The sequence below is a fragment of the Cupressus sempervirens genome, chromosome 7 (assembly GCF_028749045.1).
Source record: "Cupressus sempervirens isolate cs-2001-9-10 chromosome 7, ASM2874904v1, whole genome shotgun sequence".
Lineage (NCBI taxonomy): Eukaryota > Viridiplantae > Streptophyta > Pinopsida > Cupressales > Cupressaceae > Cupressus > Cupressus sempervirens.
The window spans coordinates 734862391-734886249 of NC_143124.1; positions in this window are offsets into that span (position 1 = coordinate 734862391).

Sequence of the window (23859 nt, forward strand, 5' to 3'; positions counted from 1 at the left end):
ATCTACACATACAAAAGCCATATACAAATATACCCAACCTACTAGACTTCCAAAAGATGTTGGGTAGGCCCCAAAACTACATCCACCCAACAAAACCGCCTATATCTCATTAAAAATGCATAAAGAGGTTGAGTAGGCATTTTCATTTCTTATAACCACAAAACTAAAAACCAAACAACAATAAATCCGCTCATTTTCTCATTAAAAATGCATGCCACAACTCACCACACTCTAAAATTTGCAATGAAGCAACGGCACAACCAAAACCAATATAAAACCCAACTTATATTTCCTTCCTCTATTATAATAAGCCGCAAAATAACAGTCAAGAATCAGAAAACCGCGTTAAAAAATAACAACAATAAATATCCTTCCTATTTTATTTACAAATCAGAACTTAAATTAAGTACATGAAAACTTCATCGAGGGAAAATTTTGCAGGTTTCGCTTTTTGTCGTTTCTAAAGATGGATCATTTTTATTATTATTATTATTATTTGTCGGAAAACAATTTTCCTGGGATCGCAGTTCCCACTATAACGGAACATATTTAAGCATTCTTCCCCAGTCTGACATAATTTGTATTTGCAGGCTTTTCCCAGGTAATATAAAAATACAATTATCGTGATTATAAAAAAATAAAAAATCAATTGTTTTGGGCACGGACAGTCCTGGGGAACTGGACTTTATTATTTTATTATTTTAATGAAGAACTCGTAGTTGTCCTATTGCAAGTCGCAGAAAAAGTCCGTCGTCTACCTAAACTAAAATTCCCGTCTGAAAACGCCGTCCAGAATCTGTTTCCGTCTGTCATCATACGCATTGACATTGAAGAAAGTCAACATTTGGGAAGCATGTGGGTGAAATTAAATTGGAAAGCGATCGGCTACCAATTCTTTTTGTTGCCAACATGCGTCTGCTCCACCGTCCGCGTCATATCACGGGATTTGGGAACAATTTGCGTCATTTGACCGACTTCTGGCTTTCAATTGGCCCTTGCCTGTCGCATCGTAAATAGTTTAACTCAAAGTTTGCATGCTGCGTTGCTGCATAGGTGACGGGTTGGATATGCTCGAGTATTACCTAGCACTCCTTGTTTATTATTTATTATTTATTATTTATTATTTTGTTGTTGAAAGAGATGAGGCGCAAAATAATTCTCTATAAATTGTTTTACAGAGGTTGAAAGGCGACTAATCTAGTGAGACGTGGAAATCTTTCATTTGGTGAATTTTTTTTTTTTTTTTTTTTGGGATGAATAGTTCTTCCATATATTTTTTGTTTTCCTTGACTCTCTTGCATCTTGATGATGGATCATGTAGTATGATCTGAAACGTTGATGACAAAAATATTCACACAATCATGCCCAGAAATCAAGTTTGATTCTTGATGGATTGTGGAACTCTGATAGCTCTAGTTCTTTCCTATTAATAAAAATATAAAGTTACATATTTACAAAAAAGGTATTGGGGGACATAATGTCACTTTGCGGCCAGACACTTAACTATTCATCAAAAAAGCAAGATTTGATCTAATAATAGATATTAAATTTCTACAATCGATATGTTTGTACAATTTGTTTTATGAATTTAGGTTGTGTTTGATATTTTGAATCAACATTCAGAGCACATTCATCATGACGAAAGAGAGCAAATGAATGATGAAAGATTTGATTTCTTATGATGTCGAAATCTATGAAAACGTGTTGCAGAAAGGGAGAAATGAATAGCACTATTTTAGATAAAAGATTTGACTTAGTAAAATGTATGTTATATTTTTAGATAAAGATGAGGTATTAGCTCTTGTTATTTATTTCTTTTGGAATAGATGATGTGTCAAATTGGTACCTGATTGTTTCAATATTGTATTAGATGATAAATGAATAGAGTGGTTTTTAAGGTGTGATTTATTGTAGGTGGACAATTTAAAAATGAAATAAAAGTTGTAGGTAGGGGGGAATAGCAATGAGTAGTACTACCCTAGTTATGAGGTTTGCCTAGTACATTGCATGTGTTTTTATAAAGATGAGCTCAATAAGACCAAGGCCACTTTATCTATTTACTTATTTTATTTTGGAAGAGGTGAGACATGAAACTATTATCAATTGTTTCTATATTATTTTGAATGATGTTCATGTAGAGTGGTAATTTTTTTATGAACAACAAACTTGATTTTAATTAATATATGTGATTTGTTGTATGGTGGATGATTTAAAAAATGAAATACAAATTGTAGATAGGGGGAAGAACATGCAAGTGAATAATGCTACCCTAGATAAGATTTTTGACTTAGTAAATAACATGTTACAATTCTACATAAAGATGAGTTCAATATGGCTAAGCATTAGCCCTTCATTTTATTTATTTATATTTTTTGGGAAGATGAGGTGTGAAATTATTTAAATATTGTACTAGATTATATTTGAGTAGAGTGATTTTTAAGATAAGATTTATTTTATGGTGGATGATTAAAAAATGAAATAAAAGTTGTAGAGAAGAGAAAACAAATCACGCACATGAATAGTCTTATCTTTGCTAAGAGATTTGACCTAGTAATTCGTATGTTGCATATTTACATAAAGATGAATTTAATAAGACAAAGGAGTAGCCCATGATTTTTGTTTATTGTATTTTGGAAGTGATGAGGTGTTACAAATTATTTGAATTTTGTATTAGACAATTTGTAAGTAGAGCTATTTTTTAGGTGTGATTTATTATAGGCAAATAATTTAACAAATGAAATAAAGTTATAGAGAAGGGGGAATAAACATTGCAAGTAAGTAGTATTGTCTTAGGTAAGACATTTGGCCAGGTATAAGCCATTGATTTTTTGTATCTGTATCATTTTATAAACAAACGAGGTATGAAATTATTATTAATTGTTTGAATATATAACAAATTTCAAAGACGTGATTTATTGTATGGTGGATGACTTAAAAAATGCAATAAAAGTTATGGAGAAGGGAAAACATGGCTTGCGAGTGAATAGTGTCACCTTAGCTAATGGCCCATAACATCTTAGTTGATTTGCAAGATCAACTATCTATTCAAGGCAAATCATTAACCTTTCAATCTCAATATTCTTCTCTTTTAATTCTTCATAATGAGAAGCTCTAATTTGTTTTTTGAAGTATGGTATACAACATAAAAGCCACCTGCATCGCAATATTACATATATTTGGATACAAAATCACTCACACAATGAATCCTATTAGCACAATCAAGACATTAAGGGCACTAATACAAGATCTCCACAATATAGGGCTTTGAATTCCTTAATGTAAATGATAAAGAAATGGAATGTAAATCATAGATATGATATAATGTATGATTTATGTGATAAAATATAGAAATATTGATCTAGGAAAGGAAGTGCAAAGGAAAAGGAATTTTAAAAAGTGCACCTCAAAAGTGAAATAAATTAATAAAAAAGGTTTATTCATAAAAAATAAGAGGAATGGTACTCTAAAGCTAGATTTGACCATCGCTAGAATGTTAGAATTTGGGGTGGCTCTAGATCTAGAAAATTGAGATACATAACTCTCTATTGTGTAATTATCATCCAAAAACTACAAGGACAAGTCAAGATTCTAGAGAAAATTTAAGATTCTAGAGATAAGTTGAAAGGTCAACTTGTTCTTGACAACTCCAAATCTTAAAAAATTTACTTCAAAGTCCACTTGTTGTACAAATACTTCTCATATCTATATTTCAAACTTCATCACTTTTTTCCTACACACAAGAAATAAGAAGGATGAAGGGAGGTGTTTTCATCAATAAAATTTCTATTTACAAATTAACCTTGAAATGAAATAAATGAAATGGAAAGTATTTTGTCATGTAGCAAAGGCTAGATCTGATTAATGAAGTGTATCATACCTTGTAGATGGATTTAAACCTTTAAATTTGATCAAGTATTTTGATGCAATATAATTGACTCAATACAAAAACCAAAATGAAATCATATATTAAGATAATATCATGCATTACATGTTATTTTCCACAATGTTTGTTTAGGAAAGAGAGAGAGAAGAAGACTCGATTGATGAATGTGCAACTCCTTCCTTCATAGTAAAATTATTTTCTTGGCCTTCAATGTGGGAAGGAAGCTAGATCAATGGAAGGAAACATCCTAGTTACATGATTGGAATGAAGACATGCATCCATGAACATTTCTTGATGGATTCCTCGAACTTCAATTGTTGATTGTTTGAATGCTTTTTAATGAATGCCTTCACAATGATCTTGCTAACACTTTCTTGCACAATGGATGGATTATTGAATTTAAATTTGATTACATAATAATGGATAGATCAAATCAAATGAATAGATATCTTTTTATACTCAATTAAATGCTCAAATCACACCCATGTTGATTGTAAATCTCAATCCCAGAGGATAATCCCACATTAGGCCCTAGGCCAAATCTTGGTTAAAAAGCCTATGTACAAGTTGAGAGATCGTCTTTTTCCAAGAAAATAAAACTCATCTTTTGTTTGGATGTTAGGAAAGGTGGAAAGGAATGAGGGGAGAAAATATAGGGTTTTGCGAAGGGTCGTAAAAATGAAAATAAATAAAGAGGTCATATGCAAGGAAATGAATTAGGGATTGGATGGTAAAATGGGAAATCATGCATAGAAGTGAGATCCAACCTTGGGTTTTAAGAAAGATTAAAGGAGGGCTCATATTTGAATTAAGTAAACATTTAAATGTAAAATGAGGTCCTACTATAGGAAACACACTAAATTAGACACAAAATAGTCCCAAAATGTACATAAGTTAGGTGCTTACATCTTAGAACTATACAATTCCTTATCATTTTTCTATTGTTGCTCACACCATCTAAAAATTTCAAGCAATGTAGATTTCTCTAACTACTTTTATAATTTACTAATTTTTTAAATTGTTACTTGCATCCCATTTCCATATTTTTCTTTTATCAATAAATACTTAGGGATAAGCCCTAGATGTGAATTGAGTTATAGATGATGTGTTGTGGGCACTATAAAGTCTACTATTGGCATATTCTTAGCCTACTTTTGGACCAAAATATTCTTCCACAAGTTCTCACTAGTACATTTCCCCCTTTTTTGACCAAATTTTTCGACCAAAGGCCATATTGGCCTTTTTTTTTTAATGTCTGAGTTGGTCAAAATTTTGACCAAATCAAGTTCATAATGAAAAAAAAGAAAATCATAATTTATCATTCATTATTTGGTGAGTTTGTTTGGTAGTGAAAGTTTGTTGTTCGGTCTGCATGAGAGTCATTTCAAGTTAGTGCCCTAGGCCTTGCCTTCCATTTCTGGTTACACATGAATTTGTCTCTTGCCTTCAACTCTCATTATTCTATTTCACAGCATCTGCATCTATAAATGAATTTTGAGGACACCACCTATTATATTTATAATCAATCCTCAAGTTTTCCAAGTCTATAAAATCTCTCCTTAGATAAGCTACAAGCTAATCACATGGAGAAATAATTTGACTAAAATTTTATTTATAAAAAAGGGACTACGAATTAATGTTTTGTTAAATCTTGTAATAGAAAATGCAAATGCAAAAGCACAAACAAGGCACATGAACTATTAGAGTGAGTGATTGGCTCCATGAGATGCACAAAATGCATTTGTCAAATATGTTCTAAATTGTTTGGTTGATTGGCTCCATGAGATGCACAAATGGATTTGTCAAATATGTTTTCCAAACTTTCAAGAAAATGACATAGGAAGCGTAAATTCCATTTCCAAGTGAAGTGTAACTATGTTGTATTCAAATAAGACCTCTAACTTCATAAAACCTTCTAAGTTTGAAGGCCTTAAACCAAAGCCATAGTGTATTCCACCATACTATCAGTGAAAATATTGTACCAAATCCAATCCCCCACCAACCACAAAGACATACTCATCTATTTTCCTCCACACTGATTTCCTTGCATATGGTACTGGTGGAGGAAGCAATGAAAAATTTATGCACTTTGGAAGAGAGTAACCACACAAACAAGGTGGATTTCCTCGGCAATAGATGGGCTCAAAAGTAGCTACCAGTGGTTAAGGAGAGCTAGACCAATAACTAATGAGGTTAGGCACACAAGTAGTATTAGTATTGATCCTAGGCTCCATTCAACTTGGTAAATCTTTTGAACTATTACATACACAGGTTGAAATCTTTTCCCATCTATACTCCATGTCCCATGATGTACTAATAGTGATTACCCTAGCTAATGGCCCATAACATCTTAGTTGATTTGCAAAGTCAACTATCTATTCAAGGTAAATCAATAAACCTTTCAATCTCAATATTCTTCTCTTTTAATTTTTCATCATGAGAAGCTCTTCTTTTTTTTTTGAAGTATGGTATACAAGATAAAAGCTACTGCATCATTATTACATATATTTGGATACAAAATCATTCGCATAATGAATCCTATTAGCACAACCAAGACATTAAGGGCACTAATACAAGATCTCCACAATATAGGGCTTTGAATTCCTTAATGTAAATGATAAAGAAATGGAATGTAAATCATAGATATGATATAATGTATGATTTATGTGATACAATAAAGAAATATTGATCTAGGAAAGGAAGTGCAAAGGAAAAGGAATAAAAAAAGTGCACCTCAAAAGTGAAATAAATTAATAGAAAAGGTTTATTCACCAAAAATAAGAGGAATGGTACTCTAAAGCTAGATTTGACCATCACTAGAATGTTAGAATTTGGTGTAGCTCTAGATCTAGAAAATTCAGATACATAACTCTCTATTTCATAATTATCATCCAAAAACTACAGGGACAAGTCAAGATTCTAGAGAAAATTTGAGACTCTAGAGATAAGTCAAAAGGTCAAATTGTTCTTGACAACTCCAAATCTTAAAAAATTATTTCAAAGTCCATTGTTGTACAAGTACTCCTCATATCTATATTTCAAACTTCATCACTTTTTTTCTACACACAAGAAATAAGAAGGATGAAGGGAGGTGTTTTCATCAATAAAATTTCTATTTACAAATTAACCTTGAAATGAAATAAATGAAATGGAAAGTATTTTGTCATGTAGCAAAGGCTAGATCTGATTAATGAAGTGTATCATACCTTGTAGATGGATTTTACTCTTTAAATTTGATCAAGTATTTTGATGCAATATCTTTGACTCAATACAAAAACCAAAATGAAATCATATATCAAGATAATATCATGCATTACATGTTGTAATTTTCCACAATCTTTTCTTAGGAAAGAGAGAGAAGAACAAGACTTGATTGATGAATGTGTAACTCCTTCCTTCATAGAAAATTTATTTTCTTGGCCTTCAATGTGGGAAGGAAGCTATATCTATGGAAGGAAACATCATGGTTACATGATTGGAATGAATGCATGCATCCATGAACATAGCTTGATGGATTCCTCAAAATTGAATTGTTGATTGTTTGAATGCTTTTTAATGAACGCCTTCATACTGATCTTGCTAACACTTTCTTGCACAATGGATGAATTATTCAATTTAAATTTGATTACATAATAATGGATAGATCAAATGAGAGGAATAGATATCTTTTTATACTCAATTCAAGGCTCAAATCACATCCATGTTGATTGTAAATCTCAATCCTAGAGGATAATCCCACATAAGGACCTAGGCCAAATCTTGGTTGAATTTAGCCTATTTACAAATTGAGATACCATCTTTTCCCTATAAAATAAAGCTCGTCTTTTGTTTGGATGTTAGGAAAGGTGGAAAGTAGCGAGGGGAGAAAATATAGGGTTTTGTGAGGTTGTGAAGGGTTGTAAAAGATGAAAATAAATAAAGAGGTCTTATGCAAGGAAATGAATTATGGGATTGGATGGTAAAATGGGAAATCATACATAGAAGTGAGATCCAACCTTGGGTTTTAAGAAAGATTATGGGAGGACTCATATTTGAATTAAGTAAACATTTAAATGTAAAATGAGGTCCTACTATAGGAAACACACTAAAGTAGGCACAAAATAGTCCCAAAATGTAGATAAGTCAGGTGCTTACATCTTAGGACTATACAATTCCTTATCATTTTTCTATTGTTACTTACACCATCTAAAAATTTCAAATGTGTGCACTATTTTACTAATTCTAATATCAGTATGGTGAGTGGAAGCATAATACAGGGCTTTATATTAGTTGATCACATGATTCTCATACTAGGTAACTCTTTCTTTTATTTATTGTTTCCTTGTAATGCCAACAATTTTGTTGGTGTAAATAAGTATTTATTTATTACACTTAAGTTTACTTAGGTTAATAAATTATTTTATTTGTGAGACACTTAGGAGTTTGTGCACTCTTGTGAGTTGTCATGATGACATCACAGGGGTCCGTACCTTTTTTAAGCACATGTTGTCTACAACACAGGAATCTTCTACACACATATGAAACTTTGTCATTCTTATCCATTCATATAGAATGTTGGATAAGGTGCTTAGTTTTCTTATCTTCTGGTTGTTTCTAGAGAAATTCTAGGTGCTTCTTGAGAGGCCTTTATATATAGGCACTCCTAGTGTACTCTTAATCATGGCATATTGAATATATCATCATTCTGATCATACTCTCTCTCTCTCTCTTGGTCTACTATGTGCTTGTGTTTGAGTTCATAGTTCTTGGGTGAATTTTTTCCTTAGGAAAATTCTTACATGGTATCAAGACTGGCAGGCTTTAGAAGTTATCAGGAGTTGTGTACATGGGGATCTTCTCTTTCAGATTAAAAATTGTTCAGAATCCAAAGAAGTTTGGGATAAACTTGAACAGTTGTATGGTAATGTGGACGAAGAAAATGGATTTTAGATTGAGGATGATCTACTTCTCTTGGATCCTAACAATTTTGACACAATTCAAGATTACATCATTAAAGTCAATGAGTATAGGGCACTTCTCAAAGATTGTGGAAATCCCATGAAGGATGACAAGTTGATTCATCACATCCTCAAGAGGCTACCTTCTGAGTACACTAACTTTGTTTCAAGTTTTACTACTCACGGGTTCAGCATGAGATCTGCTTACCAGAAGCCTTCCTTTGATGCATTTGCAGAGATGTTGATTGTTGAACAATCTCACTTGGTGGATTTTGAACTTCTCAAGTCATCAAAGACCAAAGCCTTGGTGGCTAGTGATGATCACAAATCAAGTCAAGGAGGGAAAAGCAACAAGAAGAAGAAGCAATGGAAGTAGAAAACACAATCTAAGACACAACAATCCTCCTCTCAACAAGGCAATACTTCTTCAAACAAGAAGGGAAGTAATGAAAAGAAGGAAAAACTCTTTTGTGCATATTGCAAAAAGCCAAATCATGATGAGCATCATTGAAAGACAAAAAGAATCGGTGAATTAGAAAATCTACTCAAGAAGAACAAGATTCAAGTGCCAGGTACTTCCAAGGATTCTACTCCAACCTCTTTGAAGGGTAAAGGTCAAGCACTTATGGAAAACACAAGTTCTTCTTTGGAATGGATACTTGACTCAGGTGCCTTTTATCATATGGGTTGTTCCAAGGAAGATTCCTCTTCATTGAAGCAGTCAAAGGTACCACACATCTTCGTGGGAGATGAAACTAAGATGGAAGTTGAAGGGAAAGGACATGTAGAAATGGAAAACGATGAATTCAAAGATGTTCTCTATGTTCCAAACCTTAGCTCTAATCTACTATCAGTTTACCAAATCACTACCTTGGAGATGGTCACAAAGTTGAGTTCCTTCCAAATTCAGTGATGGTGTGAAGTCTTAAAGATGATTCATTGGTTGCAGTAGGGAAAGTCAATGATGACAAGAGGATTTTTTCTTTCTCCCACTTTGTGCCCAAGAGTCCTTCTCAAGCCTTGTTGACTCACTCTACTTTAAACATCAACTTATGGCATGATCGGTTTGGTCACCTTGACTATCACTCTCTTCGAAAACTTTGCTCTAAACATATGGTCAAAGGTCTACCTAATATCAGCTTTTCTAAGTGAGAATGTTCATCTTGTTCAATGGATATTAATCTCAAGGAGAAGTATGATAAAGGAAAAGCTTCTCAAGCTCTAGTTGTTCTTCAGCTAGTTCACATTGTATTAGCAAGACCCTTTGCAGTGACTTTAGTTAGCCAAGGCCACTACATACTTACATTTGTTGATGACTTTTCGAGATTCACTTGGGTCTTCTTCCTTCATCATAAGAATGAAGTGGTTCATAAGCTTCAAGAGTTCAAGACTCATGTTGAACACAAGTCAAGGAAAACCATCAAGGTATTAAGGGTGGACAATGAGAACAAATATGTAGACAAAAGACTCAAGAACTTTTGCAGAATTAAGGGGATCGATCTTTAGAACCCACCAGCATTCAGTCCACACAAGATAGATGTTGTAGCACTGAGGATTAGGACTCTCAAGACCATGGCAAGTTGCATGATCAATGCCAAGTCTCTCGATCCTACATTAGAAGTTGAAGCCATTAGCAATGCTACTCACATACTTAATAGGTCTCCTCATCTAGCCTTCGATGGAAAGAATCCTTTTGAGGCATGGTGCAATAGAAAACCAGTTGTGAGTCACCTTAGAGTCTTCAATTGTCCATCATGGGCTAACCTATCTTCCAGGAGTTTCAAGGCACCGACACCTAAGCCTTGTACCTTCATCGAGTATGAAGACAATGCTAAAGCTTACAAACTGATGGATCCAGAGACACATGAGCTCTTTGTGGAGAAGGATGTTCACTTTGAGGAAAGTTCACCTAGCTTGTCCTCTAATCCTCTATACACACCATACATAGTGGAAACTAATAGTGACACCAGTGATAGTGCTTCAATAGGTTCAGACACGTGGGGTTCTGTTGACAGTTGCAATGAGAGGTCACATCAATCTAGTCCACATGCTTACATTGCCATTGTGAAAGGTCCATCACTACATGGTACATATCATCTTCTAGCTCCAGCTTCACTTGACTTGGGAGATAGACTTGAGGACATACATCTTCTCATTGATGAAGGTGATCCTTCTATAGTCATTGTGAGGGCTCACTCTGACCCTCATGTCCATTCTCTACATGATCAATCTTCACAGGTTGGCATGATTGTGGATCCTTATGAATAGAAATTAGTGGAGGTCTCTTTGTCAGTTGAGGAGATAGATGGTTCAGTGGAACAGGTTCAACAGACATCCTTGACTGATCTGCATTCATTTTTTTTCAACACAGTTGGAAGGGTTGAACATCAGCATCTATACAGGGATACTTGAGTAGGTTTTAGGGCCACCATACATCTTCAGTAGTGTACCTTTGCCTTTGTTTCTTCTTAAGGGGAGGAAAATCATTTTTCATTCATGGACTAGCTTCTTCATAGGAGCAGCTTTCACTTGCTGGCATTCTTCTTTTGGGGGGGAGCTTATTTTGTCTCTCTTCCTTCTCTCATTCTCTTATGTATATACTGGATGTATTTTGTAATGGGGGGGTCCTGATTACTCCATCCATTGATGCATCCCCTTATCTCTCTTTTTGGGGGAGGGTTTTTCCCATGAGGTTTTCCCTCTTTCCCTGCTTTATGAGAGATTTGCATTTCATTATGTATATGGGTACCTAATATGGCCAAGTAGCCAGGACCCATTATGCATCTTCATCCTAGTTTTCGTAAGCTTAAGGGCATTCCCCTAAGTTGCACTTAAGGGGGGGTGTTGGTGTAAATAAGTATCCACTATTTACACTTTAGTTTACTTAGGTTTATGCATTATTTTATTATTTTTCATTATTTTATTTGTGAGACACTTAGGAGTATGTGCACTCTTGTGAGTTGTCATGATGAAATCATAGGGGTCCACACCTCTTTTAAGTACATGTTGTCTACAACGTAGGAATCTTCTACACACATATGACATTTTGTCATTCTTATCCATTCATCTAGAATGTTGGATAAGGTGCTTAGTTGTCCTATCTTCTAGTTGTTTCTAGAGACATTCCAGGTGCTTCCTAAGAGGCCTTTATATATAGGCACTCCTAGTGTTCTCTTAATCGTGGCATATTGAATACATTTTCATTCTCATCTCTCTCTCTCTCTCTCTCTCTCTCTCTCTCTCTCTCTCTCTCTCTCTGGTCTGCTATGTGCTTGTGTTTGAGTTCTTAGTTCCTGGGTGAATTTTCCTCCATTGAACCATCTGTCTCCTAACTAACAAAGATATCTCCACTAATTGTTGTTCATAAGGATCCACAATCATGCCAACCTATGAAGATTGATCACTTAGGAGACGGTCATAAGGTTGAGTTCCTTCTAGATTCAGTGATGGTGTAAAGTCTCAAAGATGATTCATTGGTTGCAGTGGGGAAAGTCAATGATGATAAGAGGCTTTATTCCTTCTCCCACTTTGTGCCTAAGAGTCCTTCTCAAGCCTTGTTAACTCACTCTATTTCACAAATCAACTTATGGCATCAGCGGTTTGGTCATCTTGACTTCCGCTCTCTTCAACAACTTTCCTCAAAACACATGGTCAAAGGTCTACCTAATATCAGCTTTTTTGAGGGAGAATGTTCATCTTGTTCAGTGGATATGAATCTCAAGGAGAAGTATGATAAAGGGAAGTCTTCTCAAGCTCTAGTTGTTCTTTAGCTAGTTCACATGGTTTTAGTAGGACCCTTTGCAGTGACTTTAGTTAGTCAAAGCTGCTACATACTCACATTTTTTGATGACTTTTTGAGATTCACTTGGGTCTACTTCCTTCATCGTAAGAATGAATTGGTTCATCAGCTTCAAGATTTTAAGACTCATGTTGAACACAAGTCAAGAAAATCCACCCAAGTACTAAGGGTGGACAATGAGAATAGATATGTAGACAAAAGACTTAAGAACTTTTGTAGAATTGAGGGGATTGATCTTCAAAACTCACTACCATTTAGTCTACACAAGACAGATGTTGCAGCAATGAGGATTAGGACTCTCAAGACCATGGCAAGTTGCATGATTAAGGCCAACTCTCTCAATCCTACATTAGAAGTCGAAGCCATTAGCAGTGCTACTCACATACTTAATAGGTCTCCTTATCCAACCTTAGATGGCAAGACTCCTTTTGAGGCATGGTGCGGTAGAAAATTGATTGTGAGTCATTTTAGAGTCTTCGGTTGTCCTACATGGGAAAACCTATCTTCCATGGGTTGCAAGGCACCAGCACCTAGGCCTTGTACCTTCATCGGCTATAAAGACAATGTGAAGGCTTACAGACTGATGGATCTAGAGACACATGAGATCTTTGTGGAGAAGGATGTTTACTTTGAGGAAAGTTCACCCAGCTTATCCTCTACTCCTCTCTGCACATCATACAAAGTGGAAACTAATGGTGACACTAGTGATAGTGCTTCAATAAGTTCAAACACATGGGGTTCTATCGACAATTGCAGTGAGAGGTCACATCAGTCCAGTCCACATGCTTATATTGCCATAGTGAAAGGTCCAACACAACATGGTACATCTAGTCTTCTAGCTCCAGCTTTAGTTGACTTGGGAGACAAACTTGAGGACTTACATCTTCTCATTGATGAAGGTGATCCTTCTACAGTTGTTGCGAGGGATCACTCTGACCCTCATGTCCATTCTCTACATGATCAATCTTCACAGGTTGGTGTGATTGTGGATCCTTATGAACAACAATTAGTGGAGATCTCTTTGTTAGTTGAGGAGATAGATGGTTCATTGGAACAGGTTCAACAAACATCCTTGACCGATTTGCATTCATTCTTTTTAGCACAGTTGGAAGGGGTGAACTTCAACATCAATACAGGGATACTTGAGCGGATTTTAGGGTCACCATACATCTTTAGAAGTGTACCTTTGCCATTTTTTCTTCCTAAGGGGAGGAACACTATTATGTATTCATGGACCAACTTCTTCATCAGAGCAGCTTTCACTTGTTGGCATTCTTCTTTTGGGGGGGAAGCCTATTCTGTCTCTCTTCCTTCTCTCATTCTCTTATGTATATACTGGATGTATGTCATAATGGGGCGTCTTGATTACTCCATCCATTGATGCATCCCTATTTATCTCTCTTTTTGGGGGAGGGTTTTTCCCATGAGGTTTTCCCTCTTTCCCCGCTTTATGAGAGATGTGCATATCATTATATACATGGGTACCTAACATGGCCTAGTAGTTGGGACCCATACTACATTTCATCCTAGATTTTGTAAGCTTAAGGGCATTCCCCTAAGTTGCACTTAAGGGGGGTTTTGGTGTAAATTAGTATTTACTTATTACACTTACTTAAGTTTACTTAGATCAATGCATTATTTAATTATTTTGCATTATTTTATTTTTGAAACACTTAGGAGTTTGTGCACTCTTGTGAGTTCTCATGATGAAATCACAGGGGTCCACTTGGAGAAAATAGGTATCCAAAAATGAAAACACTTTAAATAGAAACTAATACTAAGCATATTTTGGGTGATACAAGATTGCCTCTACACCATTGGATGCTCCTGCATCAGACACCCAAGGTAGATTGAAAAGTGACTCTATCACTTTATAGTTGGTAGAGGAAAACCCAAATGGAAAACCTCCATTGCGGATATCCAAGTTCAGTCTTCTATTGGTTGTCCTTACCACTTAAGAAGGTATTCTTCATACTGCCTATTTCTGGTACTCTGGCCCACATGACTATCCAAAATTTCTTCAATCTCTTCCTTCACAAAAGTAGGAATTGGACATGGCTCTAGCATCAACTTCTCATCTACACCATCATCATGATATTCTATTAAACCTACAATATTAAAAATAGGAGAAATGTTAATCCCATATGGCAACTCCACCTCATATGCATTCCCTAAATCATGTTTCTTCAAAATTTTGTACGGGCTAAATTTCTTCATCTTCAACTTGTTGTAGGTACCCACTAGAAATTGTTCCTTCCTCAAATATACCATGACTTGATGAAAAACTTAGAACTCCTTATGTCTACTATTTTGATCTTTCATAGCCTTATATTGTAGGTTCGTCTTCATAATATGTGCTCACACCTCCTCATGTAAGTTCTTGACATGTTCAACAAAGTCTTCTGCCTCAACACTTGTCCTCTCTCCTTGCTCCATCTTCCTCAGCTCTGGTGCAATCCTTGGACTACTCCCATACACAATTTGGAATGGTGATCTACCAGTACTCATATTTACAGAACTATTTTAAGAAAATTATACTTGTAGTAGAATCAAATCCCATCTCTTGGGTCTATCTCCTACTAAACACCTTAGAAAATTGTCCAGACTTCTATTCATTACTTATGTTTGTCCATCAGTCTATGGATGATGTGTAGAACTAAACTTCAATTCCATCTTCAACTTCTTCCACAAAGTCCTCTAGAAACACCTAAAAAATTTAGTTTCTTTGTGAGAAATAATACTTTTTAGGAGACCATGTAGTACTCACCACCTTTCTAAAAAATAAATCTGCAATATGCACTACGTCATGAGTCTTGTGGCATGGAATGAAATGTGTCATCTTGGAGAACCTATTAACCACCACAAATATTGAGTCATTACTTCTTTGTGTCCTTGGCAGCCCAAGAATAAAATCCATACTTATGTCCTCCCAAGGCTTCGATGGAACAAGCAATGGCTAATAGAGTCCAGTATTTTGACTAAATCCTTTGGTTGTTTGACATACTTGACAACTCTACACAAACTTCTTCACATCTTGTGACAATTGAGGAAAAAAATACTATTCTCTAATAATAACAATAGTCTTACCTCGACCAAAGTGTCATGTCATCCCTCCACTATGCTTCTCCTTGATCAAGTTTTCCTCATGGAACTCCTTGGAATACGCAATTGACTTCCCTGGAACAACATGCCATCCTGAATCATGTAATCTAGCCACCTGGTCCTGTCTAGAGTAACAGGTTCTTTACAAGCATTCCAAGCCTTTGCAAAGTCAGGATCCTCAAGGCACATATTCTTGAGTTCATCAAACCCAACCACTTCAACCTGAATTATTATCAACAACAACTATCTCTGACTTAATGCATATGCAACCCTATTAGACCTTTCACTTGTATGTTTCAATAAAAATGTACAGTTTTGCATGAACTCTACCCTTTTCAAATGTCTCTGATTCAATTTATCTTGGCTATTTAGGTACTCCTTGCAGCTCCTATAGTCCACTTGAACTCTTTCCTATCCCCCCTCATTATTTCAATCAGGGGTGCACATATACTACTAAAATTCCTTATGAACTTCCTGTAAAAACTAGCCAGACCATGGAATGACCTCACCTTAGTGGCAGACATTGGTGTAGGCCATTCCAAGATGACCTTCACCTTCTTTGGGTCCATTTTGAGACCCTCAATTGATACAACAAACCCCAAATAGACTAACTCCCTTTTGACAAAGCTACACTTCTTCAAATTAGTCAACAATTTCTCTTACCTCAACCTTTCAAGGACACTATGAATGTGCAATAAATGTTCATCCAAAGACTTACTAAAAATCAAAATATCATCTAGATGGACAATAACAAATTTTCCCAAAAATTTCTTTAGTCCCTCATTCATAAGTCACATGAAGGTGCTTGGCACATTGGCCAATCCAAAGGGCATGACTAACCACTCATATAGACCATCCTTGGTCTTGAATGTAGTCTTCCACTCATCTCCCTCTCATATCTGTATCTGTTGATAGCCACTCTTGAGATCTATCTTTGTGAAGAACTGAGCTCCACTCAAATAGTCCATAAGATCATATATTCTTGGCAAAGGGAACAAATACTTGGTTGTTATCATATTTATAGCCCAAGAGTCTATACACATTCTCCATTCTCCATCCTTCTTTGGTGCCAACACTATAGGTACTACACATGGACTTAGGCTCTCTCAAATTAAACCTTTTGCCAACAACTCCTAAACTTGTTTGTTTAGCTCCTCAGTCTCATTAGGAGTCATCCTATGAGTAGCCTTGTTAGGAAAACTAGCTCAAGGGACTAAATCTATTTGATGACTAATTTGCCTTACTGGCAACAACCCTTCTAGAACATTATCAGAGATGACATCTCCATACTCACTTAATAGACCTAAAAATTCAAGTGGAATTTCACTATTACCTTCCTTATCTTTCCTAGGAATTAAAGCATAAACATATGCTGATGTTTCATGCCATCCAAAAAATTTCTTCCATCAACTAGACATACCCTAACACTATTGCATACCATTTTACCCTCCTTTATCAAGGGCTTCAATTTGTGGTGAACTCCATCCTTTGTTAGAGAGTATTTATTTGCATGACCATCATGTATAGCATGTCTATCAAACTACCACAACCTTCCCAACAATAAATGGCAGACATCCATTGGAATGATGTCACAGAGAACCTCATCATGGTAACTCCCAATCTTGAACTTTACCAAACATTGCTCACTAACTAGGACCTTATGATCATCCTGCACCCAAGCAATCCGATAGGGTTGGGGGTGTTTCTCCCTCTTGAGATTTAGCTTTGAGACCATCTCCTCTAACACTAAGTTGTCAGTGCTTCCACCATCTACAATCACATCAAAACATTTACCCTTGCACTTACACCTGGTATGAAACAAACTCCTCCTTTTTCTAGGTTCAGTCTCACCACTCAATAAGACCCTTTCGTTAACTAGAACCTCTCCTCTTTTTGCATCCTCTAAATGTGATGATTGTACATCATCATCCACATGAGCAACCCTTACTTGACCATCGACTCTCCTATCTATCCTTGGCATTGAGAGCATTCAAAGGCACAATGACCACCTTCATTACAACGAAATTAGGTACCACAGAAGCCTCCTCTTCCTGAACCTTGTCCATTTCCTCTACCTCTTCCTCTCTGATCTCCAAAGTTTTGATCACAGAAGCAGTTAAAATCCTCATTCCTCTGATTTCGGCTAGTACCTACATCTTCATTTTTCTTCTGGTTCTCATTTCGGCCTCCAAATGTCCTATCACCGCCCCTTCCTCCTTGATTTTTTCCTCTTTGCCTTCCATCAATTTTTTTTTTTAGTTTCTCTTCAACTCGCAAGGCAAACTAGTATGCCTCTTCAATGCTAGTCATTCTAACCAGACTTAAATTCTCCTGAATGCTAGGTCTTGACCCACTAAGGTAATGGGAAACCTTCTCTTGTTTTCTTTTGAATGCCCTACCATAATAAGGACTCAATAAAATTCCTCTATGTATTCCTAGAAAAAAATTCTCGCTTTCTTTAACCCTTGCATCTTTTTGAACAAATCAAGCTCGTAATCAATAGGAATGAACTGCTTCTTTACTTTGTCCACCATGCCATCCCATTGTGTGATTTTCTCCTTTCCTCTTCTATTTTTTTCCAATTGAATCTCTTACCACCAGATTTTGGCATGGCCTTTCATTTTTTGCCTTCACAAACTTAACCCTATCAGGGTCCACAATATCCTCATACTCAAAATATTCCTCCAGCTCATTGATCCATTCGATCAACTCATCTGGGTTCAGATTTCCCAAAAACATGCCAACGTCAATTTTAGGTCTTTTTCCAAGCTTGGTAATGGCCCTAAAAAGCCTCTCCGCTACCTAGTTTAGGAATTCTCCATCTCCTTCCCCTTCCTGCCCAATATTTCCTTCTTCATTTTCTTTCTCACTTTTGTCGCCTTTGACAACATTCATCCCTCTACGGATCTCCTCCTACAATGTCTGGACTTGTCTCTAGAGGGCTCTAACCTCAAGAGTAACAACTCCAACCCTTCCACCATTCTCCCTCCATTGAGGCATCTTCTTGTATCAAAACCCACAACCACATAGTCCTAGTGCATACTGCCTCATAGTCGGCACTCTGTCTACACACTCAAGAAAACCAACTCTGATACCACTTGATGGGGACACAACCCAAAACAAAAATGAACACAATCAAAAAAGGGGAATATTATTATTATAAGTGATATGCTATTACATCTAGTACAACAAAAATAGACTCCATGACATGCCCTATCGGCTTACAATGTTATCAGATTCTGGAGAAAACCCTTCTCACAATATCTTCTCCTAAACTCCACCAAAAATTGCCTTTAAAATTCTAGAAATGTCCTTAAGTAAAAAAAATTAGGTTTAGAGTTAGGAATAAATTTTAGAATATGCCATTTAGTATCCACTGCTAAAATAGAAGGTTCTAGAAAACATGTCAGAAGTCAGTGTAAAATTAGAAGAATCCAAAAATGGTAGTCCAACTTCCGGGAGGCATAACTTTTGATTCAGGACTCTAATTGATGAACTGTTTACATTTTTGGAAATCACTCTAAGCACTCTATAGCCCTATGGACAAGATTTTCTCATCCCCCATTTTTTGGGCCCATACAAGGTAGTTTAGTGCCTCAAATCTAACTTTGAAGTGCTCTTAGGAGGTCTCCAAGAAACTTAAAATTGTAATAACTTTCAAACCATAAAGCCTTTTGACCTAATTCTTTTTTTGGAGTACTTTAAATTACAAGTATAATAATACCTCTAACTTACACCCTCTAACTCATTATAACTATGGCTCAATTACAAAATAACCTATTTTTTACTTTGGCACGTATCTGAAGGTGCTCAAAAACTCTAACCTAGAAAGCCAATAGTGGAACTATGAGAGTTGGAATCTTTATTTCACCCAAATGGGTATCTAGAAATGAAAACACTTTAAACAGAAACTAACACTAAGCAGATTTTGGGTGACACAGGTTTGCCCCTACACCACTAGATGCTCATATATTAATTTATTGGTGAATTCACTTGGATTATGAATTAATGATGACACAAATTCCTTAGTCATTGTCATTATTTTTATATAAGTTCATTTAACTTAGGTATTCCTAGAATCTTTTCAATGCATATGTATTTGGTACTTCACATGACATTTGGTAATCGTTTTTGTGTGGGCAAATCTTTTTGGGTAGTGGCTATGGGGCAACTTATATGCACCCATAGCCAATGTTAAATAGTGGAAGTGTTATAAATTTTCATCAAGTAAAGGTAAATTTAAGTTACACCATAGACATTGCCATTTTTTGTATCCAGATATCCCCTTTTCTCCTCCCCTCCTATTTTCAAGGAGTTGTTCAACTAGCTGCATACTCAACACCCCTTTCCTATTGATTTTGGTTTTCCAATTATTGAAAAATATGTTTGGGAATCTATGTTTTCAATGGATCCCCCTCCATCTTTATTATTTGATGATGTTGATATGGAAGTGGAAGACTTTTTAGATTCTTCTAAACAAATACAAATAGAATGAACTGGGTTATTCTTTTTTATGGAAGTATTGATATGGCTGGTAATGTGATATTTTTCAAATTGTGATACTTATATTTAAGTGTAGATGTTATATACTCATGCTGCAATATAGCCCAAGTTTTAGAGGACTTCTATTTTTGAAGACAATTTGTATATAATTTTGTTTAAAATACATTCGAGTTTAAAAGATGTTGGATACGCCCAATTTTTATGGGCTTCTTTTGTAGAGTAAACAAGAAGTCAAATTGGTTTGCATTTTCTTTCTGAATGTTCCTACCTTGGTAATTTCTAGCTTCAAAGGGCTTCATAGTAAATCATAGTGCCTCTGTGATCTCACATGTTTTAATTTTATGGATCTCATTTATTTTTTGGAGATATTGTATTCAACTTAGAGATCTAGTTTGTGTTTACATCAGATGACTTTTGTTAGTGTCATGGTTACAATTTGAATTCTCAAACAAAATCAATGAGCATGACTTTTATTCCCATTTTTTGGCTTGGTTCTCTAGTGTTCATTTTGTCATTAGATAATGATTGGATTAACACTTTTCTTCATATGTTCATTGAGCTCTTTTGTAAATCATAATGTAATCAACAAGTGTATTACATTATGTAGGTCAGGTATTAGGTAGTGATTTGGGGATTAATTTTGAATAGCTCCCTTCTTTTAGAGCTTTTATGTAATGAGCTAACTATACTAGGTTCTAGATTTCACAAGGGAACCTAGAAGTATAGTTAGCTAGCAGATTTCACAAAACTTGAGTTTTATTATTCAAACCCACACCATACTCTTTCTCTCTCCTCTCTACATCCCATTCTCTAGTTTCTAGACGAGATTGCATTGCTTAAGTAATATAATGACCTTTCACATCTACAAGATGGTTGACCTTCCATCTTCTAAAAATTGTCATGTGGTAAAAAGTTGTTAGCAACATAGCAACATTTTATACTTTTTTTACTTTTTTGCATTTTATGCTACCACATGCCTACTTGGTACCTTAAATAGGTCCAAAGGTTTATAATGAACATTTTAACACTACATTTTACTCCATCTTTGGCTTCTTCTCCATTTTACTTCAAAGGCTTATAAAAAACATTTTAACTTTGTTGCTTCATCCCCATCTTTTCCTAGGCTCCCAATGCCGAAAATAATAATAAAATGCATTAAAACCATCCCTTAGACACATGTAATATCTCATGATTAATTAGTTCCTTAAATACCTGATGCCATGGCTTGGTCCACATGTGATCTTTTGAATATCAAAATTAGAGGATCCAGAGACAATGGAGATACAATCATCCTTTACTTCATAATGAACAATAATCAGAATTAGCAAATTAGAATGAAGTATAGTCAGAATTAGAAAATTAGAATGAAGTATAGAGCTTTCTTAATTTATTAAGAACATTGTCACATTATCTTTTTTATAAGTAGCATAGTTTGGATATCTTTTAAGTTAACAACCATATATTTAAGGCCTTATCAAGGCAGATCCAAAATTAAATGGCAGACCTTGTCAAGAGGAACCCAAAAAGAAACTAAGTATTCCTTATGCTATGAATTGAATATCATAACTATGAAAATTTTGGTTATACAAAATATTTTCTTTCTATAGATGACAAAGTAATAGGTAATTTAGACTTGGCAACATGTTCCAATGTGACTGTTGCTTATTTAGACATTCTTGGCTCCTTAGAGATGAATTCCATCTATATTAATGCTCTTCTTAGGATCTCTAATCCTTAATCCCATGACTTGGATTTCTGAGGAGTAGATTAAAGCAAGGTGCATTTGTTGACTGTTCCAAAATCACAAATTTTCCACCACAAAACTTGTGCATTTTATGATAGACATTACCTAAAACATGGAAAAAAAAAACATCTAATTTATCAAAATTTTTTGTAAAAAATGATACTACTATATTTAAGCAATAAAATAGTGATATTTAGAAAACAACCTACAACACAACAACAAACTATGAGCCTTTTATCTAAGAGATCTTAAGTTCATGTGAACCATCACCAATTGCTCCAAATTCCATAACATTGAAATTCACTGAATGGACCTAATAATTTTGCTTCCTCATGTCGAATGCTTTTCAAGAAACCACAATCTAAATTTAAAATATTTCTTTTCATAATCAACTTATTGATACCAATTTATCTTTCCCACTTTAAAAAATATATGAAATGGGAAGTGATTAGAGAGGTCCATTTGCACAAAAATTCATGCACAATTAGACACTACCTGAAACATGGTGAAAAAATATCTAATTTGTCAAAATTTTCTATAAAAAATGATACTACTGCATTTAAGCAATAAAATAGTGATATTTAGGAAACAACCTACAACACAACTGTAAATTGTGAGCCTTTTATCTAGAAGATCTTAAGTTCATGTGAACCATCACCAACTACTCCAAATTCCATAACATTAAAATTCACTAAATGACCCTAATAATTTTGCTTTCTCTTGTCGAATGCTTTTCAAGAAACCACAATCTACATTTGAAATATTTCCTTTCGTAATCAACTTATTGACACCATTTTATCTTTCACACTTTAAAAAATATATCAAATGCTAAATGATTAGATAGGTCCATCTGCACACAAATTAGTGCACAATTAGAGCTTGCATACTTGATTGTATCCTTTAAGGTACAATAATATCTTCTCATACATCAACAGTATCTTGCAAGTGACAAGTAGATGATTTTCAACATTAGCATCATCATCTCTAGCTTCTCAACATCTATGTATCTTTCAAACATTCTTAAGGTTCCATGCACCTTAATGGGCTCCAAATGTAATGCCCCACTTGGAGGTCCTTGGAAGAAGGATAAATAAAAGCCAAGATAATTTTTTTTAAAACAAGTATGGATGCACATGACAATCAACATAAAAGGATCACAAATATCGCAACAAAATACTAAACAAACATCCAAACACCAATGGATCTCCAAACACCACTACCAAACTAACACTCTCAAATAGAAGATGAAATCCAAGGATGACAACAGAACCTAAAAATATCCAATCTGTTGAAGCTTGGAAATATAAGAAAACCTAAAGGGTACTCAAATTGCCAAAATGTGTTTCCTGAAAAGCAGCAGAGATGCCCCCTATTTTCCACATGAGAAAATCCTAACAAATAGTTTCGCATGAGGAAGTACCCCTTCACGCAAAGAAGTACACCATGCCATGTGAGGAAATACCCTCTTGCATAAGGAAACACCTAGTCCAACAACCAAAATACACTACACTAGTATTGAGGTTCACACAAGGAAATACAAGGAACCACACGAAGAAATGCTAGATTGTGCACAAGGAAATGCCAAGTCTCACATAGGAGAGAGTACAATCTTGCATGAGGATTCACAATAGAAAGCAAGGTAAACACAATATGAGAATATAGGGATAAAAATTCCTCCACACTAGGGAGTACTGGATCCACAAATTGAGGCTTAGACAAATAATTGCAAGATGGAAGTTCTGCACCTAACCATCTAAACCAAAGCAATAAAGGAAACATACTGAAAGCAACATCGCAATGTATAAAATCAAATAAAAACTTGTTCTATTCCTCCCAACCATAATAGCATCATGAGACCTTGAGGGTACTAGTCATTCCCTATGCATAACAT